Raw genomic sequence first — 20,889 nt, 5'->3', positions numbered from 1 at the left:
ATATCTCAATGGTTGTCGGAAAGTCATCCTGATTGTCCTTTACCAATTGTCTATGGTTTTATAATTCCTGGTGCGATCTTAGAGTGTGTTAAGTTTTTTGCAAGTCCTTAAAGACTACAATAGCATTTTGGGTTTGTTTTATATTGTTTTGTTTTGTGTTGTTGTTTTGTTTGTCTTTTGATATGTTGAATGGGTTTCCGGCACTGAAGTGACAACAAGCAGTTCACCTGTACATAGGCCTACAGTGCATTGGGTGGAGCCGAATGTGAAATGGTGTGCATGCCCTGTGATATTAATGTGACTAACAAACATGGCGAGGGAACATTATGCAACTTATATGCAGAGTCGAGGAGAAGGTGCATTCCAATGTCTTTTGTTAAACATATCAGTACTTTGTCGATTATTGACAGATGAGGTCACAACAGGAATATTGGTTTGGAAGTATTTGTGTGAATGTGTGTGTGTGTGCGTGCGTGTGTGTGTGTTTGTGGGTGTATCTAAGCATTCTGAAGAAAAAATGGAAGAAAAAATTGTTAAAAAAATATATGGAATGTTCCTAGATATTTGCATCTCCGCAAAGTGATGTTGAGGGTATCATACATCAACACAAATCACCATGCATTTTTAAGGGACCTTTTCACTATACAGTGTGTAATTATTATAAATATAGTACACGTACGGTAGCTGCCCTGGCAGTTGTGACCAAAATATTTTCATTCACATATAGATGCCAGGACCATCCCAGTACTTGGAAGAAATGGACCCATGCTCTACGAGGACCCACATTATTTCCTCTACATGACCACTTAAGGAAAAATAGATTTCATTTTAGATTGTGTAATTATTTTGGAAGTTATAATACTGGAAGTCTAATTGTATATAAATATATATATATATATATATATATATATATATATATATATATACAAAAATATAAATATAGAGTGAAACCCCGTTATAACGAGGTCCGTGGGACCGGCGATATTACCTCATTATAACCGGTACCTCGTTATAACCGTACACATCAAAAACAAAGAAAAACATAAGCATGACATCATATACCCATCAACGAAACTAAAGAACATCCTTTGCGTTGTCATTACACAGTACACAATTATGGATCATTATTATTGAGAGAATAAAGGGAAATTATTTGTGAATTAGACGAAGAAATAGGGGCTTAAATAAGTTAATTCTTTATTGTAATTCTTGTTTGTTTGTTAAGTTTTTTCTGAACACCAGCGCAAATAGAGTAAAATACAGGCGTTGTTTACCGTAACTTGCGAGGTATTTTTACGCTGTTGGTGCTCAGCGGGAATGCGATGATTTCATGAGTGATTTCGGCTGTAATCTTCTATAATGTATGATCGTTGCGCCCGAATGGATTAAAAATGCGTTCTTTATTTTCTTCCGAAAAATCTCTTCGGGTTTTGTACAACCGTTCTTGAAAAATATGCGACAGGATTGAATGTGGAAGGTTGTCATCGTTTTACGCAAATCTGTAACTGGTAGACCATTCTGAAAGAAAGAAATATCTTCATTGTGAAATGCAGTGTTAAAATTGTGATAATGAACAAAGCCAGATCTATTCAAATTAATAACTGCGTTTGTTTCTTTTTCTGATTTGATAGGTTAACATGCGTCATTCAACTTTTTACGCTACTGTCACTAGGCGAGATCGCGATGATTTCAGAGTAACATACAGGCGTTATTTACCGTAACTTGCGAGGTATTTTACGCTGTTGGTACCCAGCGGGAATTCGATAATTTCATGAATCATTTCGGCTGTAATTTTATATAATGTATGATCGTTGCGCCCGAAGGGATTAAAAATGCGTTCTTTATTTTCTTCCGAAAATCTTTTCGCGTTTTGTACATCCGTTCTTGAACTGTTGAATGCGCTTGTTTCTTTTTCTGAACACCGATTAAGTAGGTTAACATGCGTTATTCAACTATTTTTACGCTACTGTCACCTGGCGAGATCGAGATGATTTTTATCAATTATTTCGGCTTTAATTATACACACTCATATTTAAATTATATAATTTGTTAAATGATAATGAACTAAAATTGGAAAGGATATGATAACGATGAGTTTCACACGCATTCCAATTGTCCGTTTTTGGCCACAAGTGTCGCTACATGAAAAGTTTTTGAGTGCGTTATCTAATTTTTTTCTCGTTGCGCTGTGGTCTGACCTAATATCACGCACGTGTTTCTCGCGAAAGAGAAAATCGAATGACTATGTTTAATAATTTAGTAGGAACATCGGAAGGCATTCCTGTGTCTTATCGCGTGATTTAGAAGAAAACACGGAAGGAACGGTTCTCTGCAAAACGGGAAAAGACGTAAATAGCGTGAATTCGGTTTTCAATATTCCGTTTGTCGCGTGTTTGAAAGCGGCAATTTAGTCAAGAAAAGGAACCTCGTTATATCCGATCAAATTGCTTATGTTTTTCTTTATCATGATTTACCGAAAATGTCCTCGTTATAACCGGAATCTCGTTATAACCGATTCGTTCTGTCATAGGTTTACACGGAAAGGAAAACGGGACCGACGCGATCACCTCGTTATAAGCGGTTCCTCGTTATAACCGAACTCGTTATAACGGGGTTTCACTGTATATATTTACATATTTCGGTTTTGTTTTTGTTTTTGTTTTTGTTTTGTTTTGTTTTGTTTTGTTTTGTTTTTTTTTGGGGGGGCATACGCTTGATCGATGATGAGGTTGAACTGATGACCAACGAATTACGTTATGTTGACCTACTGTCTCTGGTGCACGTAGATACCATAATAGAGTACTGTACCGCTTACGGGCACGTTTGAGGCATGTTAGGTATAGGCGGGGGGCTGGGTGGGGCAACGTTACCTCATTTTTGTGGAATGCAGTAGACATTCCTACCTACAAAAAACAAAACAAAATTTAAACAAAAACGCATATTAAAGAGCTAGTAAGAGTATCGGTGGAGATTAGAATTGGGCTTTTAATTTCTTTTGCGAGATACTACCTAGTACCTGAATGGTACCTTGTTCTGAATGGTCAGGCCCCAAATCAAAACAAGAGTTACCTTAGGTGACCGATCGTTTTCTTCTGCTGCCCCTAGGTTATGGTATAGATTACCATTAGACAATCGGAAATGTCAGACTTTAGACAGTTTTAGATCAAAAGTAAAAACTTTTTTGTTTTAGCATGGGCCTATATCTTTTTGGTACTTCCCATGCAGCATTGTGCAACATAGGAATTTAAGAGCTCTTGAAGCGCAGTAGAATATAATATAGACATAGTTTCTGCGCTTAATAACCCTTACAAAAAATAACCATGAAATTTAAGGTACATTGTATTACCATGGTAAAACCTCAATTGCCATAGTAGAACCATAGTATCGATGGTAGGGGAAGGTGGGGCAAGATGGGACAATGCGATAACTAAGTAAGCATCAGAGGGCACTATAATCTGCACTGATAAAAAGCACGCTGTCAGGAAGCCATCTTTACGCTCTGTGAAGCTGAGATTCTCTTGAGCTTTGGTGGACAAACGCAAATATTGATATCGATGACGGCAGAATTTCTGCAGTTAAGAAATGTATGGTATCCCTGGCATGATATGAAGAAAGGTAGAGGTACGTTGATATCGTGTGGTTTTTATAGTATATACATCAAGTTTATTTCACAAAATGTATGGAGACTGTCTGTCATTGCATGTACATGTATTGTGTAGAGCTTAGAAGTGTGTGTGTGTGTGTGTGCATGGGGCGGGATGGGATACCACTTCGGGGGCAGGATGGGCGGGTGTCCCATCTTGCCCCATCATATTTGATAAGGTTAATGTATATGTTTTATTCTTTTTTTCAGTTTCAGAATGGTCCGGAATTACAAAAGAAAGAGCAACCGTTTTAAGTGGAACACGAAAATATGCGTCTTCATTGTTTGTCCCATCGTGCCCCACGTATGTGGGGCAGGATGGGACAGATTTGGCTATTTTGAGATGGCTATTACGTAAAATAAAAGTAGGCAATGAAGATGATATTACGTGTGATAGTGTTGCCTTACACAATCTTTGTAAATCCTGTTTCATGTGGAAGTTTGTGCCGTACATAGTACTACATTTGAAATAAAGCACATTTAGTGAAATTAGTGGCCCATCCTGCCCCATGAATCCCCTATTACTACGAGTACCACAAAAAAAAAAAAAAAAACATGGTGATGCATGGTGAGCGATACCACACAAAAACCATCATTACCATGACACGACCATGGTACTGATACGTATACCATAGAATAACCGTGAAGTCTATGGTATTTCCATAGTCTTACCATAGGCGCCACAAAATAACCATGGTAATAGTATGTTATAATTTCTATACCATAGCACTACCATGGTATTACTACCAGTACCATGGAAAAACCATGCCATCTACTGTATTTGCCTGGTATAACTATACAGGTACAATAAAGTAACTTTGGTGATGCCGGGTTATGGCCATCGATACCATGGCGTACCACGGTATTACCACTTGTACCATAAAATGTATATAGGACATTTCCTCAGTATCGCTGCACTAATTAACCATGGATATACCATAACCATCATACCATAGCACAGTTCTGGCACTACTAGGCCTACTTGTACCATAGAATAACCATGGAGATACCATATAATAACCATCATACCATGTACTACAACACCAGGGTCTTTAATTGTACCACAGCATATACAATGTATAACCATAGTCTTTATGTTATCTTCTGTATTTCTAAAGGTACACAAAAATACCCATGGTGATACCGTGGTTCAACAACAACATATCAATTACGATATTCTTATAGCTGAAAGGGATTGTACAGTAGGTACTGGATGAAATGAGGATTCAGATTTATAACTTTTTTTTTTCTGTCAGATGATAAACTTACTATGAAATATGAAAGAGCTTGTACAGCTGTAATTTCAAGAAGGATTCAACGTTTTGAAAAAAATTCGTCTTGAAATGGCTGAGATTACCAACCCCCTCCCCCCCCCCAAAAAAAAAAATGAAATAAATAAATAGATAAAAATAAAATAAAAATAAAGAAAAAAATCAAAATGAAATTGACAGGCCCCATCTTTCACTAGGAGCTCTTTGTTTTAATTTGTTTTTAGATATCTCAGTCATTTCTCAGCCTGTTTTCACCAAATAAACGTGTGAGTCCTCAGTCTGCAATTTATTATTTCAAAGACTGGTTTCTAAATATCTCGCAAAACGTTACAATATGTATCCTCATCTCATCCAGTACTGAAATACTCTCTTTAAATGTCAAATAATGACGAAAAAAGGTACATTCTCTACTGGTACCACAAGGAAAAAATGGTCCCATTATAGCTATCCGTTTGACCCAAATTGTTCAAATAGTTACAAACTGGAAGTAGGCCGATACTCGTTGACATTACCATGGTGTGAATTACCATACAATTAAAGATGAAAATTAATACCAACTCACGCCATTCCAGCTGCCACTAAATGGAATGAGCTGGCACACTCTGAAAAACACCAATCAATTCCAGCTGAATATAATGGCCCAGCTGGAAAACATGCCGCTCAACTGGCAGATTCACTAGTTGACTCCATTTAGACAAGCTGACTCCAAACTAACATTTCATTCCAACTGACAGACTGAAACAAATGAAATAAACTGGGCAATTGTCTACCAATTAGAATTCATTGACATAACCTACAGATTCACCACTGGATTCCAATTGCAAGAAACGGAATAAAGTGTCATACTGAAATATCAACTACCCTATTCCTGTATAGATACAGCTGGACATAAACGGGCCCTTAATACAGTGTAATTGTATTGAAATTGACTAGACACAACTGGCAGATTTACCAGTTGATTCCATTTGAATGCGATGGAATGGACTGGTACACTAGGCCTGTCTTCATCAGCCCGAAGTTTCGAAATAGCGTGCTATCTTGCGGTTACCAAACTAGTCCGATGTCAAAATTACGCGCTATCTGTGTAGTGAAGACGCAAATAGCGCGCTATTTGATCGGGAAATTTGAGAAAACATAGCTGACTCCATTTTGAACAAATTATGGATCAAACTGTGATGAGTGAGTTAAATGATTTATTATTATTATTATTATTACCGAGAGAAAACACATATGATACAGTACAGAGCATACCATTTTAAGAGGAATTCAATGTTTATTTGATGAAAATTGGGTTTGGAATGACTGAGACATCCAAAAGTAAAGTAAAACAAAGTGTGTGGGTCCCACAATTTATTACCATCGCTCTTTTTTTTATATCTCGGCCATCATTTCAAAACCAATCTTCATCAAATAGGCTAAATGTGGAATTCCTCATAGAATTACCCGGTACATGCTCTTTCATAAGGGGTTTCTCATTATCTCACCAAAAATGTTAGAAACATATAATTATGGAATTGGGTCTCACTCAAAACTATATACGATCCCTCATGCTCATTTTCACTCATTTTTGAGTGACGTCAGGGATCACTCCAAAATCTTCGAGTGATCCCTGACGTCACTCCAAAATGAGTGAAAATGAGCATTTTCACTCAAAATTCACTCCAATTTCACTCGAAATTCACTCTTTTTTGTATTCACTCTTTTTAGAGTGAAAATTTTCACTCGATTTTTTTTTAGAGAGTATAATGAAAGAAAACTACCGGTGTCAAGAGGACTTCGTTATAGATTTAGACTGTATTTGAAGTGCAGCAGGTGTAACGTCATCTTACTTGGTGTCTTTCTCTTTACTGACATTTTGCTCCTTTCTCTATACATACACACACACGTAAACACACTCATTATATGGGTGAGAATTTTGAACGATACAATTGCCAATTTTCGCACCTTATGACATTATTTCACTTAGAACACGCCAGGATGATCTAAGAAACCAGATTTCTTCATGTCATCTCAAAGATTGGTAAATTTCCTTTCAGTAAATATATGGTTTGGTTGACTTTTGCCAGATATTTTTCATTTGACAAGGACTTAAAGCGTAAAAATACGGTAAAAACGCTATTTTCACAATAATTTTTGTTTTTCAAACTTATGATGTGCATTTTTTATGGGACGTGGCATCTAATATCTGACCATGTTCTGGATCTGACATATCATGGGTATGAACCACAAAATTATAAGAACTTTATGAGCACGTATAAAATTACAGAGAACAATTGAAATATCAAAGTCCTAAACAGACGAACGTCCGTGATGCTTTTATTTCTATCGCTGCTGCAAATTCTTCTTTGTTGTCCCAACTGTAACGTATACGAAAATTTGGTGTTCCACCTAACGAACATATCCTGCAAAAATTGTACGTCTGCTGGCTGTACATGGGACGTAATATTCTCTTATGCAAAAATTATACTCAGTTTTCGTCACGGACGTGCTTCCACTATTTTCTAATAAAGATCGTAGCACATTAAACGTTATTGGCGATATTGTTCTGAGTCATAATCAACTAAGATCTAGCCACACGATAATATGTTTGTTTTGAGTTTCTGTCCATCCTTTGTCAAATAGGAACCGAAATTATATTTTTAGACGAACCTCCGAGAAAAAAAGAACGTCCGTGATGATTAAAACGTTTTCGAGTGGGACACCATCTCGCTTTGATGGCGAAGGTGCATTTTACCTTTGGCTCTGTAGCCGAGGAGCTGCATGTCATTTTTGGAGCGGACTGAGGTTCGTCCGCAGTTTTTGGACCATGCAATTCACCGAAAACCAAGCAAATAATTAATATTTTCTCTGAAAATTCACCTCCTGATCAACCTCTGAGCAATTATGTTGTAAGGATGTCAAATTTCTTATAATTTGCATTGACAATACCTTTTCAAACTTTTGAAAGAGTTAGGAAGGCTAATAGGTACTCTCTGCCGATTAGTTATCCGTCCTGGAACATGACCCTAGTAGTAGAACGAACGTCCGTGACAATTCCAGCTAACGTCCGTGACGAATGCAATCCCTCCGATAGGGATAACTTACTCCGAAAGTGTCCTGTATTCTTTAAAACTTTTGGCTCTAATAGCGACAAATAAAGTTTTACAAAGTAAACAATGAGTTTAGAGCAGTAGTTTCAGAATTTTTAAGGCGTTATGTGATCATGATGAACAAACAGTTGAAAATTTGCTCACAATTTTACGCTTGTTTTCCCTCTAATTATACAAAAACAGCTAAACACTGAAAACAAAGTTATAGGAAAATGGAATTTTGCGTAATCCGTAATTTCTGTGCATTTAAATTTCTTTCTAATATGGTTCTGGAGACAATTTGTACAGCTACAGGTTCTGAAAAATTTGCTCACGGACGTTCTGTCCGAGAAAGGAAATTTCTGATAATTACAAATATATCACTGCACATAAAGTTAATGCTAGTTGAAAATATTACCAAATCACCGAGCCGCTCATACCCGAAAGTGAATAACGTTCAGCACTTAATTTACCTGTAATAACAAACGGAAAACGTTTTGGTCACGGATGTTCGTTGGTAGAATAAGTCAATGGATTACATAGTAGGAGAAAGAGGATCAGTGCCACTTTTTAGTGACAGGTGCTCCAAGTGTTTATCTTTTGAGTATGGTAGCTGCCGTCTCAAACAGAACACATCCAGTTTTGGTCTCCATAACGGACGTTCGCTGTAATTGTCATGATGTTAAATGCCTTAATTCATTCTTATTTTTCTCTTCATGACGATTTTTCTCTCATTCCCTCAATAGCCTGAACATGCTGCGACCAAACAAAAAACAAAAACAAAACAAAACAAACCAAAACAAATCCGAAAAGTGCTACGCATTCACATTCAGGATAATGACGGAAGAAGTATGTAATGGGCATGTGTTGAATAAGAAACGGAAAAGTTTCAAAAGGACGTGGAAGCAGTTGAATGAAAATGACTGAGAAACAGAGAAGGGATCGAGCTCCAACACACAGAGAAAAAAATTGCCAGTGCATTCCCGTTATACCAAATTCCTCTGGAGAAGTTTTTGTTTGTTTATGTTTTTTATTCATCGAAATGCCGTCACAACAAAAATAAAATAAACAACAAAACGAAAATAATGCAGTATACAATTATTGTCTGATGAAAACACACAAATCCTCCGCTTATCATCACATGGTGTTGTTTTATACTCATCACTAAAAAGCAATGTTCATTCGTAATTCTTTCCAAGATTTTTTGTTTTCATTTTACATTTAAGAGACAGAGAGATCGTCAATTTTGTTTGTGCTTTTGTGCTTACTTTGAAAACACATGTTAAAAAAAGTAATGATTAAGAATAGGTTTACGGTTGCACTTTGATACGTTCGCTCTTCCACAGATTCGTTACTCCGATGTCCAAAGGTTTGTTATTCCGAAAATGAAAAAAAAAAATGTTTGTAGTTAATTCAGGAGGTTTGTTATTAAAAATTTTCTTATTCCGGAAGTTTGTTAGTCCAAAAAATAGATATTAAGGATCATTATTTTTAGGTCCGTCCTTCTAAAAGTGGAATGGGCCTGATATTCGTTTAGGTGAAAACAGTTATTGCGAGGTTTTGAAATTTGGAGGATTTTAGTTGTTAACTTGTTTCTCCACATTTGGATAAGCGAACATGATTTTTCATGTTCCAATTAATAAAGCTTTCGATTAACCTTCGGAGATTCCTATCATTTACCGAATAAAAGAGCTTCACATATACGAACTCTATCAATTCTCGTATTGACAAACTGTATGAATAACGAGCCTCCGAAATGACGCGCTACAAAATGTTTGTTATAACAAACCATATAGTACGATATCGAAGTCACAAACATCCATCCAAGTTATATGGACTTAGGCCTATTGTGTCTTGTTATGACGAAACTTGGCAGTATCGAACCTATTATCATTTCTGACTAATATAATAACACAAATTCTCCTCGGTAACAGTGTGTAACACAAGGAGCAAACACAGAGGGATTTCTTCCTAACGTATTCGTTTGCCCTCCCCAGCTAAACTTCGTATTTCTATAACGGAGCACATTTCTGTTGTTTTTCTATGTTAATTCTTTGTCATAATTTTAGCTGTGACTATGTTCGTTATAAACAAATTTTGCATTGTATACTTTATGTAACAAGTTTATGACCTGAATCTTTACTTCATGATAACGAAATTTTGACAAATATATTCGTTCTCAAGGATGGACTACGTCACTGAGATTACACGTACGTTTTACGAGAGATGGAAAAACTGTTTTCTTTGATTCCTCAGTATGAGAAGATAAACAAGCTTATACAATTGAGAATTGGTAATATCTATTCAGGATTTTGCAGAGGAGTTTGTTCTCGACTTGAAATTGCTGTTTGTTGTGAGTAGAATGCGTTTCCAACTCAAGAGAGCTGCTTTGTTCAATATCTTGTTTGTTCCAAACGTCCGTGAGCTACATGCGAACCTCCGTGATGAAAACTATGCTATGTTTGTTGGGTTATAGAGATTGCCTAGATCAGATACATCTTAAAAAGGTATGTTATTTTTTAGCGCGTGATACCAAAACAAAAACAAAACAAAACAAACTATACGCGCTTAGACCATTATAGTATAGTTTGTTTTGTTTTGTTTTTGTTTTGGTATCACGCGCTAAAAAGGCGTTAATTCAATCCGAATGCATTTCTGGGATGTATTTAATCATTGCCTGATGATTGCGCCTCATGGAGGTGGCATGAAACTCCGAGTAGCAATAAATACGAATGAACCTACTGTCAATTGAGCGAACTTGTTCCAATACTTCTGTCTAAAGCTCTTCCTTTGAGGATATCGAGCACTCTTCATAGAAGGATAGAATCACCAAGTGTATATATATATGAACAGTTTGTTCGCAAAAACCGATAAGTCCATATTTGCCAAATGGAGATATTTGCGATTAAAGGTCAAGAAAAATAAAGACAATAATAAGAGAAATGTTGCTTCTTTTGACCATAACTTCAACAATGTACCTTTATAAGTAGTGACCAATATATTATTTAAAAGGTACATATATTATTGTTCACATTTTAGTTTGATAAAAAAAAAAAAAATAGAACAGAACTCAAGCTCATGCTCTCAATACTAACAGTTTATTTTTATACACAATATGAATCAAGAACACAAAGGGGATGGAACAAGACAATGTGTGTGAAAAACTGTTGATATTGACAGCATAAGCTTCTTGAGTTCAATTTCTAATATCATATATATATATGATATGCTGGGGTGACAAGACCTTGTATCTGCATTTTTGGTGAAAATGACTTTTTTTGGATTAATGGTCAAATAATGGGTTAAGTGATGTCCTGTCCAAATCCCAACTCCAAAAATGAAGCCACCATGGCATGTCAAAGGAAAGGCTTTCCCATTCGCTCTAGTGCTTTGGCCGCCATGTTTTTTGGCTCTCCTGAACACATTTTGTAGATAAGAGGTCTTGTCGCCCAGCGACGAATATATATATATATATATATATATATATATATATATATATATATTGTGCTAACATATATATTATAATGTGTGTATACAAAAACCGATAAGTTCATTTTTGAAGATTTTGGAGTACGGTCTCTGTGATAAAGTACAAAATAATACCTTTTAAATGATATATTGGTCACTACATATAAAGGTACATTTTTAAAGTTATGGTCAAAAGAAGCAACATTTTCTTATTATTCTCTTTATTTTTCTTGACCTTTAATGGCAAATATCTCCATTTGACAAATAGGGACTTATCGGTTTTTACAAACAAACTCTTCATATATTTGTAATACGTTTCATCCCTGTGGTTACCAAATTTATAAGAAGCGAGATTTGAGCATGAAATAAGGTTAAGGAAGACACAGCGTTTAAAAAGAGCAAATTATCCAAAATTGGATTACTTTATTTCACTCTGAATCAGAGTACATATCAAGGTTTACAATGTACAAGATTTTTTTCTTCACTTTAAGCGTAGTAAGAAATACAACATTTCAAATAACATGCATGTATGACATGCAGTTGCAATACAGACATCAGCCTATTCAAATATCATAACATTTTGTACTAACATGACTAAGACAACAAATAAAGAAAGCATCACGCTGGATCAAATGCCAAAAACACAGTTCCTCATCTATCTGGTAACACGAGTAAATACTAATACAGGTCCACGAAATACGAAATGGTTACAAATATATAATTGCTGGCAAAGACCCTGTAGAGATAATTTTATATAAATCCATAGTACGATAGTTGGAATACACATACGACAATACCGTCTTTAAAGTGGACAATAACAATCAACTACATTATCAAAATTTCTCCCTCACATACGTAGCATCATCATTTCTTATCCCCTGTGTTTGAAGAAAGCAAGTTGAAGTGAGTTGGGGAAAAAACGAAAAGGTCTGAAAGAAATATGATTATTCAAAACATTAAATGACTTGTAACAGAGAGATTAAGAAAGAGAAGACACAAGCTTCCTAGAGGAGCCAAGTACGGTGCTTGTCATTTTGCATCAGTGAAACTTATAATGAACCAGATTTGAATTATGTTTTTTTAATCCTCTATGACAGTGTCTTTTCTGGAATTTTCAGTACTACAGAGGTATGAAATAATCATATAGATATCATATACAATTTATTATGCATCACTTGTAATGCATTATCATTCATGCATTTGTCAGAGAAAGATTCACAGTTTGTGCGATGACTTACATCAATATGACAAAAAAAAATCATGCAATCAAAGTCAAAGTATTCATTATTGAATTTTCAGTATTTATGAAAAGTATTCATTAGGCTAAGTCTGGAATGCATGAGGAATGTAATTTACAATAACTGTACCTGAGTTAGTACTTATAGTATAAAAATGTTCAACTCCTGTACGAAAACTCGACAAAAGATGCGGCTTGAAAATTGAATGTATGAACATGAATGACACTAGATACATAAACGAAGAGGAGAACTAACACACATGAAGCTACAACTACCAGTCTACGGCAGATTCTTTTCTTTCACTGTATTACAATAAATTCAAGAATATCATGAATAATCACGCTTTAAAAGTCAAGGTAATGTGGAAGTACTGCAGTTGCTGATACAGCTTACGTTAGCATTGACATCCATAGAACAACTAATTCATTTCGGAATTACGAATGTTTAAATGCATTATATCATCACATATCCACGTACAACACGCAAAACATATACATGAACATACATTAAGAAAGTCAGATGCTTCACGATAAATTCATAGATCCATACGCCGGGCGCACACGTACATTAGGTATACATGTATACATAGAGATATATTAAGAAATAATTTAAACAAGTTTATTCCAAAATCGTGTGCTGTACTTTCGTTTGTTGTACTGTCCTTTTGTAGGGAGAGAGATATAGAAAAAAAAAGAGAACTTCAACTTTCGACTTCATAACTGTGTTGCCAATATGGATTATGAAAAAAAAAATGAGATCCTATTTTATATTCTTTTACTAATTGATAATTAACAATGATTTACAATGATTTACAATGATTTACGCAATAATGAATAATATGACTTACAGTTATGGAAAAAAAAAACAGCATCAAACCACAGATATACTTTTGTGAATTTCTCTGCTTTTGTGCTCATACGGACTAAAATAAAATGGCTGCAGGTGGGGTACTTTCTTCGTGCACACGAGCCTTCCAGAATTACATTTGACTTCTGTGGTTATACTAGCTACTCTGGTACAGTGTTGTAGGTAATATGAATATTCTGCAACGTCATAGATATTGCGGGAGTGGAACTGATTACAATAGTTACATCTCTGCGAAAGTAGCAAAGTTATTAAGAAAGTAAAAATTGCACAACTTGTTTACAAAGTCCTGATGAAAGCTGTTCGAAGAAAGTCACAGAGAACACGTACACACATTGGCAACCCACGCATGGACCCTCACCACAGACGCACACAAACATAATCGCAAGCACGTAGTAAAGTTTGATGACACCCATTAAGCGTAGCATCTGATGTGAAATCAGTTGAGTCTGCCGTACCAGTCACCTTAACCGAAAGTGTAATACAATAGCTGAAAATTCCCATGCCCATAATTACGGGGGTAATTGAGGATGGATTCAAAACAAAACGTGATGAAGTCAAAGTAAATGACGGGGAATGGTTACGAAGTATTGGAAAGGAAAATTATGAGTGTTCCCTGTGCAAAGAAGCTATCTAGTGACGTCATAATTAAAGATCTTGATGTTAATCCTGTTGACTATTAATTTTGATTGGTATCTAATATCGAGTGTGTACAATCTTGATATCACATCAGTGCAGGAGAGCATTCTATGATCTCTACTCCAATGTGTAAGAATAAATACTGTCCGGTGGGATAGATATTCCCTTTTCATGGCAATGATGTCATAAAGGCAGTACTTCCGGTTTTGGGCAATATCATTATGATGTCATACGTAATTCTACCAGTTAACTTTCTTACTCTGCACGCAACAGAAAATAACACGCTCCTCCGTCATCGGTTTCACATAGTTGCAATCGAAAGTACCTGTCTCGTCCAAACCACAATATCTGACCAAATTTAATCTAGCGAATAGTCTTACATCAGATCAAAAATAATTAAAAATAAGTTTGACGACAGCTTACTCTTTGAGGTAATTGCTCCAGACTTGAGCAGAAATATTGCCATATTTTCAGCAATAAGAAATGAAGAATCATTGATATACGTAGATGATAAGAATGGCATACAAGACAATAATAGTAAAAGTAGAAAGCGCTGACTCGTCTCTATATCGGTGATTTAAAGAGTGAAACCGTACGGAGTACATAATTATGATAGACCATTATATTACGATATATATTACTATAGCATTTCAAGACAATGATCAGGCAAATAATTCATAGTACTCATCGGTCTTCTAGATGACACGTCCACGGTCGCAAGCACAGCCCACAGGTACTGGGATTCGTTCTTCTTGGTCATACCTTGGAGAAAACAAAGGGGAGGAGAATAGTTATAAGCGTTTATATACTCGTTTATATTCGAATATATACTCGTTTATATATATATATAATGTATAAATAATATTATATTTATATATTTGTTTATACGAATAGTATATTTACTACAGAATTATACACATTCACACGTATATCTATGGCGATTTCGATCTAAAAAAAAACGACTTAAGCGTCGTTTTGATAATCATTATACAGTAAGTACATACTCATATAGAGCAAAATGAACTCTTTCCATTGTTTGTTTTATTATATTTTCCTCGACATAATTCCATGCATATATCAAATTACTTTTCTGCCCCCAATACAACGAAAAAGTCAATATAAAATGAATATAATTTGAATGTAGTCGTACATTTTGTTTAGCAGATTCATGGCGAAAGAGTGCATTATAGCAAGTGTCCATTTAGTAAATTTGGATTTACATAATGATATTGTACACAAATGTTTGATTGTTTCAAATTACTGCAGTCACAGTCGGGTTTGTGAATTTTGAAATGATGTGGACTTACGTCTATGGTATAGTGATGTGCATGTTTATTGTGTAGTTTGGCAGTTTTGTTTGTAAAACATTGTTTGCAGGTAATAAAACAATGTAAACGGAGGCCCAAACTACTAAAATGGGTTAGGTTGTTTGGGTGTGGGTGATATTCAAATTCAATACACTATGTCATAATGATTGGTTAATTCCTTTTGTACCATTTTTGCTGTCGTCTACCATATTCTATCAAGAGATTCCTCTGAAAAGATGCAACAACAACAACAACTTCGTCAAGGATTTACTGTTTTTAGTTATGGGAGGATGGAATATGTATCATCATAAAAGGCAAGTGCATGATTAAACACTGAATATCCTTACTATTTATGAATACAATTTTCAGCTTTTCTGTATATTGGAAGCAACTGAAGATAGAAATGAAATTAGAGTCAAACTCAAAATTTATAGGCCACCCCTCTATTTCGTTTTTAAAAAAAGTATAATTCATATAATTGTTCTACGCATCTTTGATATTAGATATGTAAAACAAACAAACAAACAAACAAACAAACAAACAAACAAACAAACAAACACAAATCTACATCAACTGTTAGCATCGACAGGTTTTCGTATCTAACTTCACAAACCGTCATGAATATTCATGAGACACTTACTGGTAAACGCCGTTTACACACTCCCCTCTTTTCAAGACAGTCCGCCATACGATGATCGGCTTGCACAGTGTTTCGCCCTCGAAGAGCGAGTGTGTGGTCGGGTTAATGCAGCGATGGCAGCGACACTGTGCGAAGAGGATATCCCTCGGGAATCTTCAAGTAAACAAAAGAAAAAAGAAAAATAATAATAATGATAACAATAATTGTTTTGGATGTAAACTCTTTTTTTGCTCAATTGATCGTGGGCCCGGCAGCCACTGAGTAGCGCCAGATCGACGTTGCTCTAACCTTTTCAACTGTTGAACGACAAACAAGGTAGCAGCAACTCCCATCTTTTAACGTCTTTTGGTACGACGCTGCCGGGGTTCGAACCCACGACCTCCCGATTGTGAGGCAGCCGCTCTACTTACTGAGCCAACACAACAACACAATAGAAACAATATAAGCATATGATGATTATGATAACATAATAATATTATAATAACGTAATAACATATTTATGATAATAAAGAAATAAAGAATTAATATTGGAATATCCGTCTTCAAGCAGCTGCTAAGCTCTCTGTTTATTACCACGATTAAAAAGAAAGAAGAAAGAAAGAAAAGGAGCAGCAAAAGATGACAGTTGCGGAATATTACGTTCCATTCCAACGAATTCTTCGTACAGTGAACTCCCGTTATAGCAAAGTTCTCGGGACAGGCAGTTTTCTTTTGTTATATCGAAATTTAGTTATTCCTGAAGAATGAACAATAAAAAAAAAGAAACGTAGACATGATAGAGTGAATAAAGCTACGACCTGATTTTTTACTTCGTTATAACTGTGTTCGTTAGAAAAAGGAGTACACTGTCATTTACTGCAGTGAATTTTCATGCAATTCAGTTCTAACTGAGTTCCCTCTTACGGAAAACTATCTGTAGTGTTCAAACTTCTGCCAAAATCTGTAATTCTTTATAGCAAACTTCTCTTCTGGAAATGGCACTGTTGAGAAATTACCTCTGAGCAAACAGTGTTAAAACGCTGCTTCTACAGTAAATGTTGGTATGATTATGATAAAAAACATCCATTTTATAATGAACCTGAGGCAAATCCGTCATAAACGTGCCAGTATCACGCATAGCGCAGCGTTTGCATTCAAAGTACGAATTAAAGTGTATTCGATGATATCGATCGGGATGCTGTATAGAGCGGTAGCTCTACAGTTTAGCAGATAGACAGTTGGAATGGTGCCGCCTCACATCCAACTAGACCCACACGGAAGACCAGCTATTGCAGCTGAATATGTGCTATATGGGGGAAGAGGGGGGGGGGGGGGGGGAATGAAAACAAAAACACAAACCTGCCAGGGGCACTGTTAACCACATACTGCCAGGGGCAGAGGGTTCGATCGTTGAGGGCGCCGTCCGTCAGGTCCCGTTCGTAATATTCCGGTGGCAGCGTTTCGGCAGAGTAGACGTGGAAATCGGAGTGATTCAGCCACCACTGACGGATGCTGAGCGCGTCGAAGAACTCCGCGGCTTGGTGCGGTGGCGTTCTGGTACCGTCCGCGTCTCCCTGCTCGAGGCAGTCTATCTTCTTCCGGATTTCTTCTTCCGCAGGCTCGGCGCACTCGTCGTCAGTAGACGACAACCCGTCGCTGCCGATGCTCAGGAAGAGAGATTGCAAAATGCCGTCGACGTCGCCGTTGCTGTAGACAACCTCGCTGTCTGCCATGGAACTGCCATCAAGTGCTGGATATCCGAATTTGGTCAAAGATCAAGAAAAAGGATGCGTGAATTACAAGACAAAGAAAATCATTGTGTCTAAAAATATGATTCTCCTTGCATTACTTTTGCCTGTTGAATCGTGTTGGCAATATTACATAATACTGGGTTTCAGTTATGCTCAATAATATACAGTGTACGCATTGTTTGACGCCAATCATGCTTTTTGTTGTTGTTTTTTTCAACTGGGGCCCGTTGTCTTGCTGACCAAAAGTTTTTGATAATCGCTGTAAAAAAAAAAGTGAAGAAGTTTCAATTAAATCAACTTTCTTATTACACTCTTGCTATCCAAATGTTCATTATGTTGCTCTTACTTAACTTTTACTATAGTTATCTAAGGATGGTCTTGATTTGGTTTATTTGAAATGAATTTGTTTAAATTGATAATTACTCTTTATGATCACAGCACATTTTCGCTCTCTCTCTCTCTCTCTCTCTCTCTCTCTCTCTCTCTCTATCGTACTAACAATATTTCGCGTCTACCTAATCAACATGATTGGGATACTTACGCTGAACCGTGGGGTTAGCATTTCGACGAATCAGATGAGCCGTTGAGTGTGACGTCACCAGCATCAGAGCAAGTGATGCCAAGAGCTGCATCAAACAATAGCACAATTGAGAAAAAAAAGACCATCATTTTTTCATATGATATAGAATATGTCACTGTGGTTACTTTGCATATCACACTGCAGAAAAAAAAAATGTATTCATGACATGGTTCATTATTGGTTAAATTTACATGATGTAAATATAATTATAATGTACATATATATCTACGATGTCGTACTTTAATACGCACACGTTAGCAGATACGCTTACGTTAGCAGATACGCTTACAATGCATGTAGCATCTACACTATTAAGTAGTTTGCTATGAATTGCATTTATGATGTTATAGCTTTTGCAATAAGATCACATTTACACAGGCCGAAATGCCAAAAGTTTGGATATAAAGTGCGGAAACTATATTCGAATGAAATCTGATTTCAAGTACTCGGAAAGATGTATGTATATTGAGGTCCAGGTGAAAGGAAAACAGGCCACCAGGTCCACTGCACGCTTGGCAGGATATTTGCCAGTAATAGAGATAAAACTTCAATTGCCAGCGCAATTACCTAACAAGGTGTGGACATTTTAAAGAAACTCCTGTCAATCTAGACTACTAGAGGACAGCAGGTCACACTGAATCATGTTTGATGTTTCCTCCTAATAGCTTGTTTTGACGCGTGATGTCTGTGTAGTGTGACGGGCCTACTTCTGTTTTTTTTTCTTTTCTTTTGTTTTGTTTTGTTTTTTTTGGATCCCCGTGAATTGTTGTTTGTGAATGCTTGAGGATTGGAAGCACCAATGTTCTTTTGTGAAACTACCTTCAGCCCTGTCCGCAACACCCCTCCCCCCCCCCCCCCCAAAAAAAAAGCGAAAGAAAAAGAAGGAAAGAAAGAAAGAATGAACAAATGGATAGATAAACATTTTTTTTTTTTCAAACGTGCAAAAGTACACAGAAAACCATCCATCTCGACACGTGGTAATCAAAAAAAAAAAAAATCTCGCTACAAAGACTGTGTTTTTTTTTTTCACATCATGTTTCGGCATGAGAGGAAAGACATTACGGCATATTATAGCAACAACTCACTTTTTAGACGTTTATTCTTCAAATACATTCCCCACATCAATTTTTGCTAATAACTACATGCTAGGAGTTATATATGTCTCTATTTATGTCTGCGTGGGGGTGTGTCTGTCTGTCTGTCTGTCTGTCTGTGAGTGTGTTAGTGTGCATACATTTATTCAAACATGCATTATTTTGTATGTGAATACACATGCCTCAATATACCCGAATGAATATTTTATACTATACGTATATTCTATGGTTCTGGGACTCTGCAGATCCAAGGGGTTTTCTATGTATCTATTTCTTTCTTTTCTAGCCATCCTCAATCATCCTTCCAATCTATCTTCCACGCCCTGTTTATGGTTTTAAATGTCCTTGTTTACCCCCTACCGAGTGCCTGGATCGACTCCGTTGGTATATTCTTGATTATCTAATGAATGAAAATTCAGTCATCCGGAAATAGTAAAAGATCCATGCAACCGCAGCATCATTGTGATTGGACCAAAACAAAAACAAAACAAAAAGTCGACGGCCTCGACTTAAAGTCCGGCAACGTATAAATATAAAACTCAAAATATAGACTTAAATGATAGATAGAGCATAACCATACGCATTTCAGTTACAGGCTCTAAACCCACGTAAGACATCCCCAGAGTAATAAATGCAGATGGCCTCAACTCCATGAATCAACCTAGTTGAGTCAAAGATGTCATTGCATGTCAACTATACAAAAAGGTGGCAAATCCACTATCATATCATGGTTGGGAGATAACCCTGAATTTTCATCCCACATGCTTCTAAGTGTTTCTTGCAATAAATTTCTATCAAATTAGTGGACCCATTATATGATAAAGAAAATGTGTTCTGGAAAATGTAAGGTTCTGCCCTATTATAGTATCCTTTTTTTTTGGGGGGGGGGGGCGGGGATTTTTATAGATTTAGCACCTTCTGTAACAAAAATCTTAGCACTGTGATGTATATCACTTCAATTGTGTTTTAGTATCTAGATTCTGTGATTCTGGACATAGTTCTGTGATGAGTCATTCTTCTCCTCTTTCCATTACTTTAAAAACAAAATGTATGCATGATACATTTCACAGCTAATAATCAAGTAATAGGGAATCGGAAAAGCGCCACAATAGGAAAAAAAATATAGTGAACCTGGGGGGTGTTTCATAAAACTGTTCGTAAAGTTACGAACGACTTACGAGCGACTGGTGATTGGTTCTTGTGCTAAATTATGGAAATTCTGATAAGTATAGCACATCAGAATTGATCACCAGTCGCTCGTAAGTTGTTCGTAACTTTACGAGCAGCTTTATGAAACAGGGCCCTGGTCTTGCTCTAGGGTTAATATGCACAGTCACGCATGCGCAT

The sequence above is a fragment of the Diadema antillarum genome, unplaced genomic scaffold (genome assembly GCF_040938485.1).
Source record: "Diadema antillarum isolate AM-2024a unplaced genomic scaffold, OU_Dant_1.0 scf00000057, whole genome shotgun sequence".
In the NCBI taxonomy this organism is placed as follows: Eukaryota; Metazoa; Echinodermata; class Echinoidea; order Diadematoida; family Diadematidae; genus Diadema; species Diadema antillarum.
The sequence above is the reverse complement of the archived record's forward strand: the minus strand, read 5'-3'. Positions refer to the sequence as shown.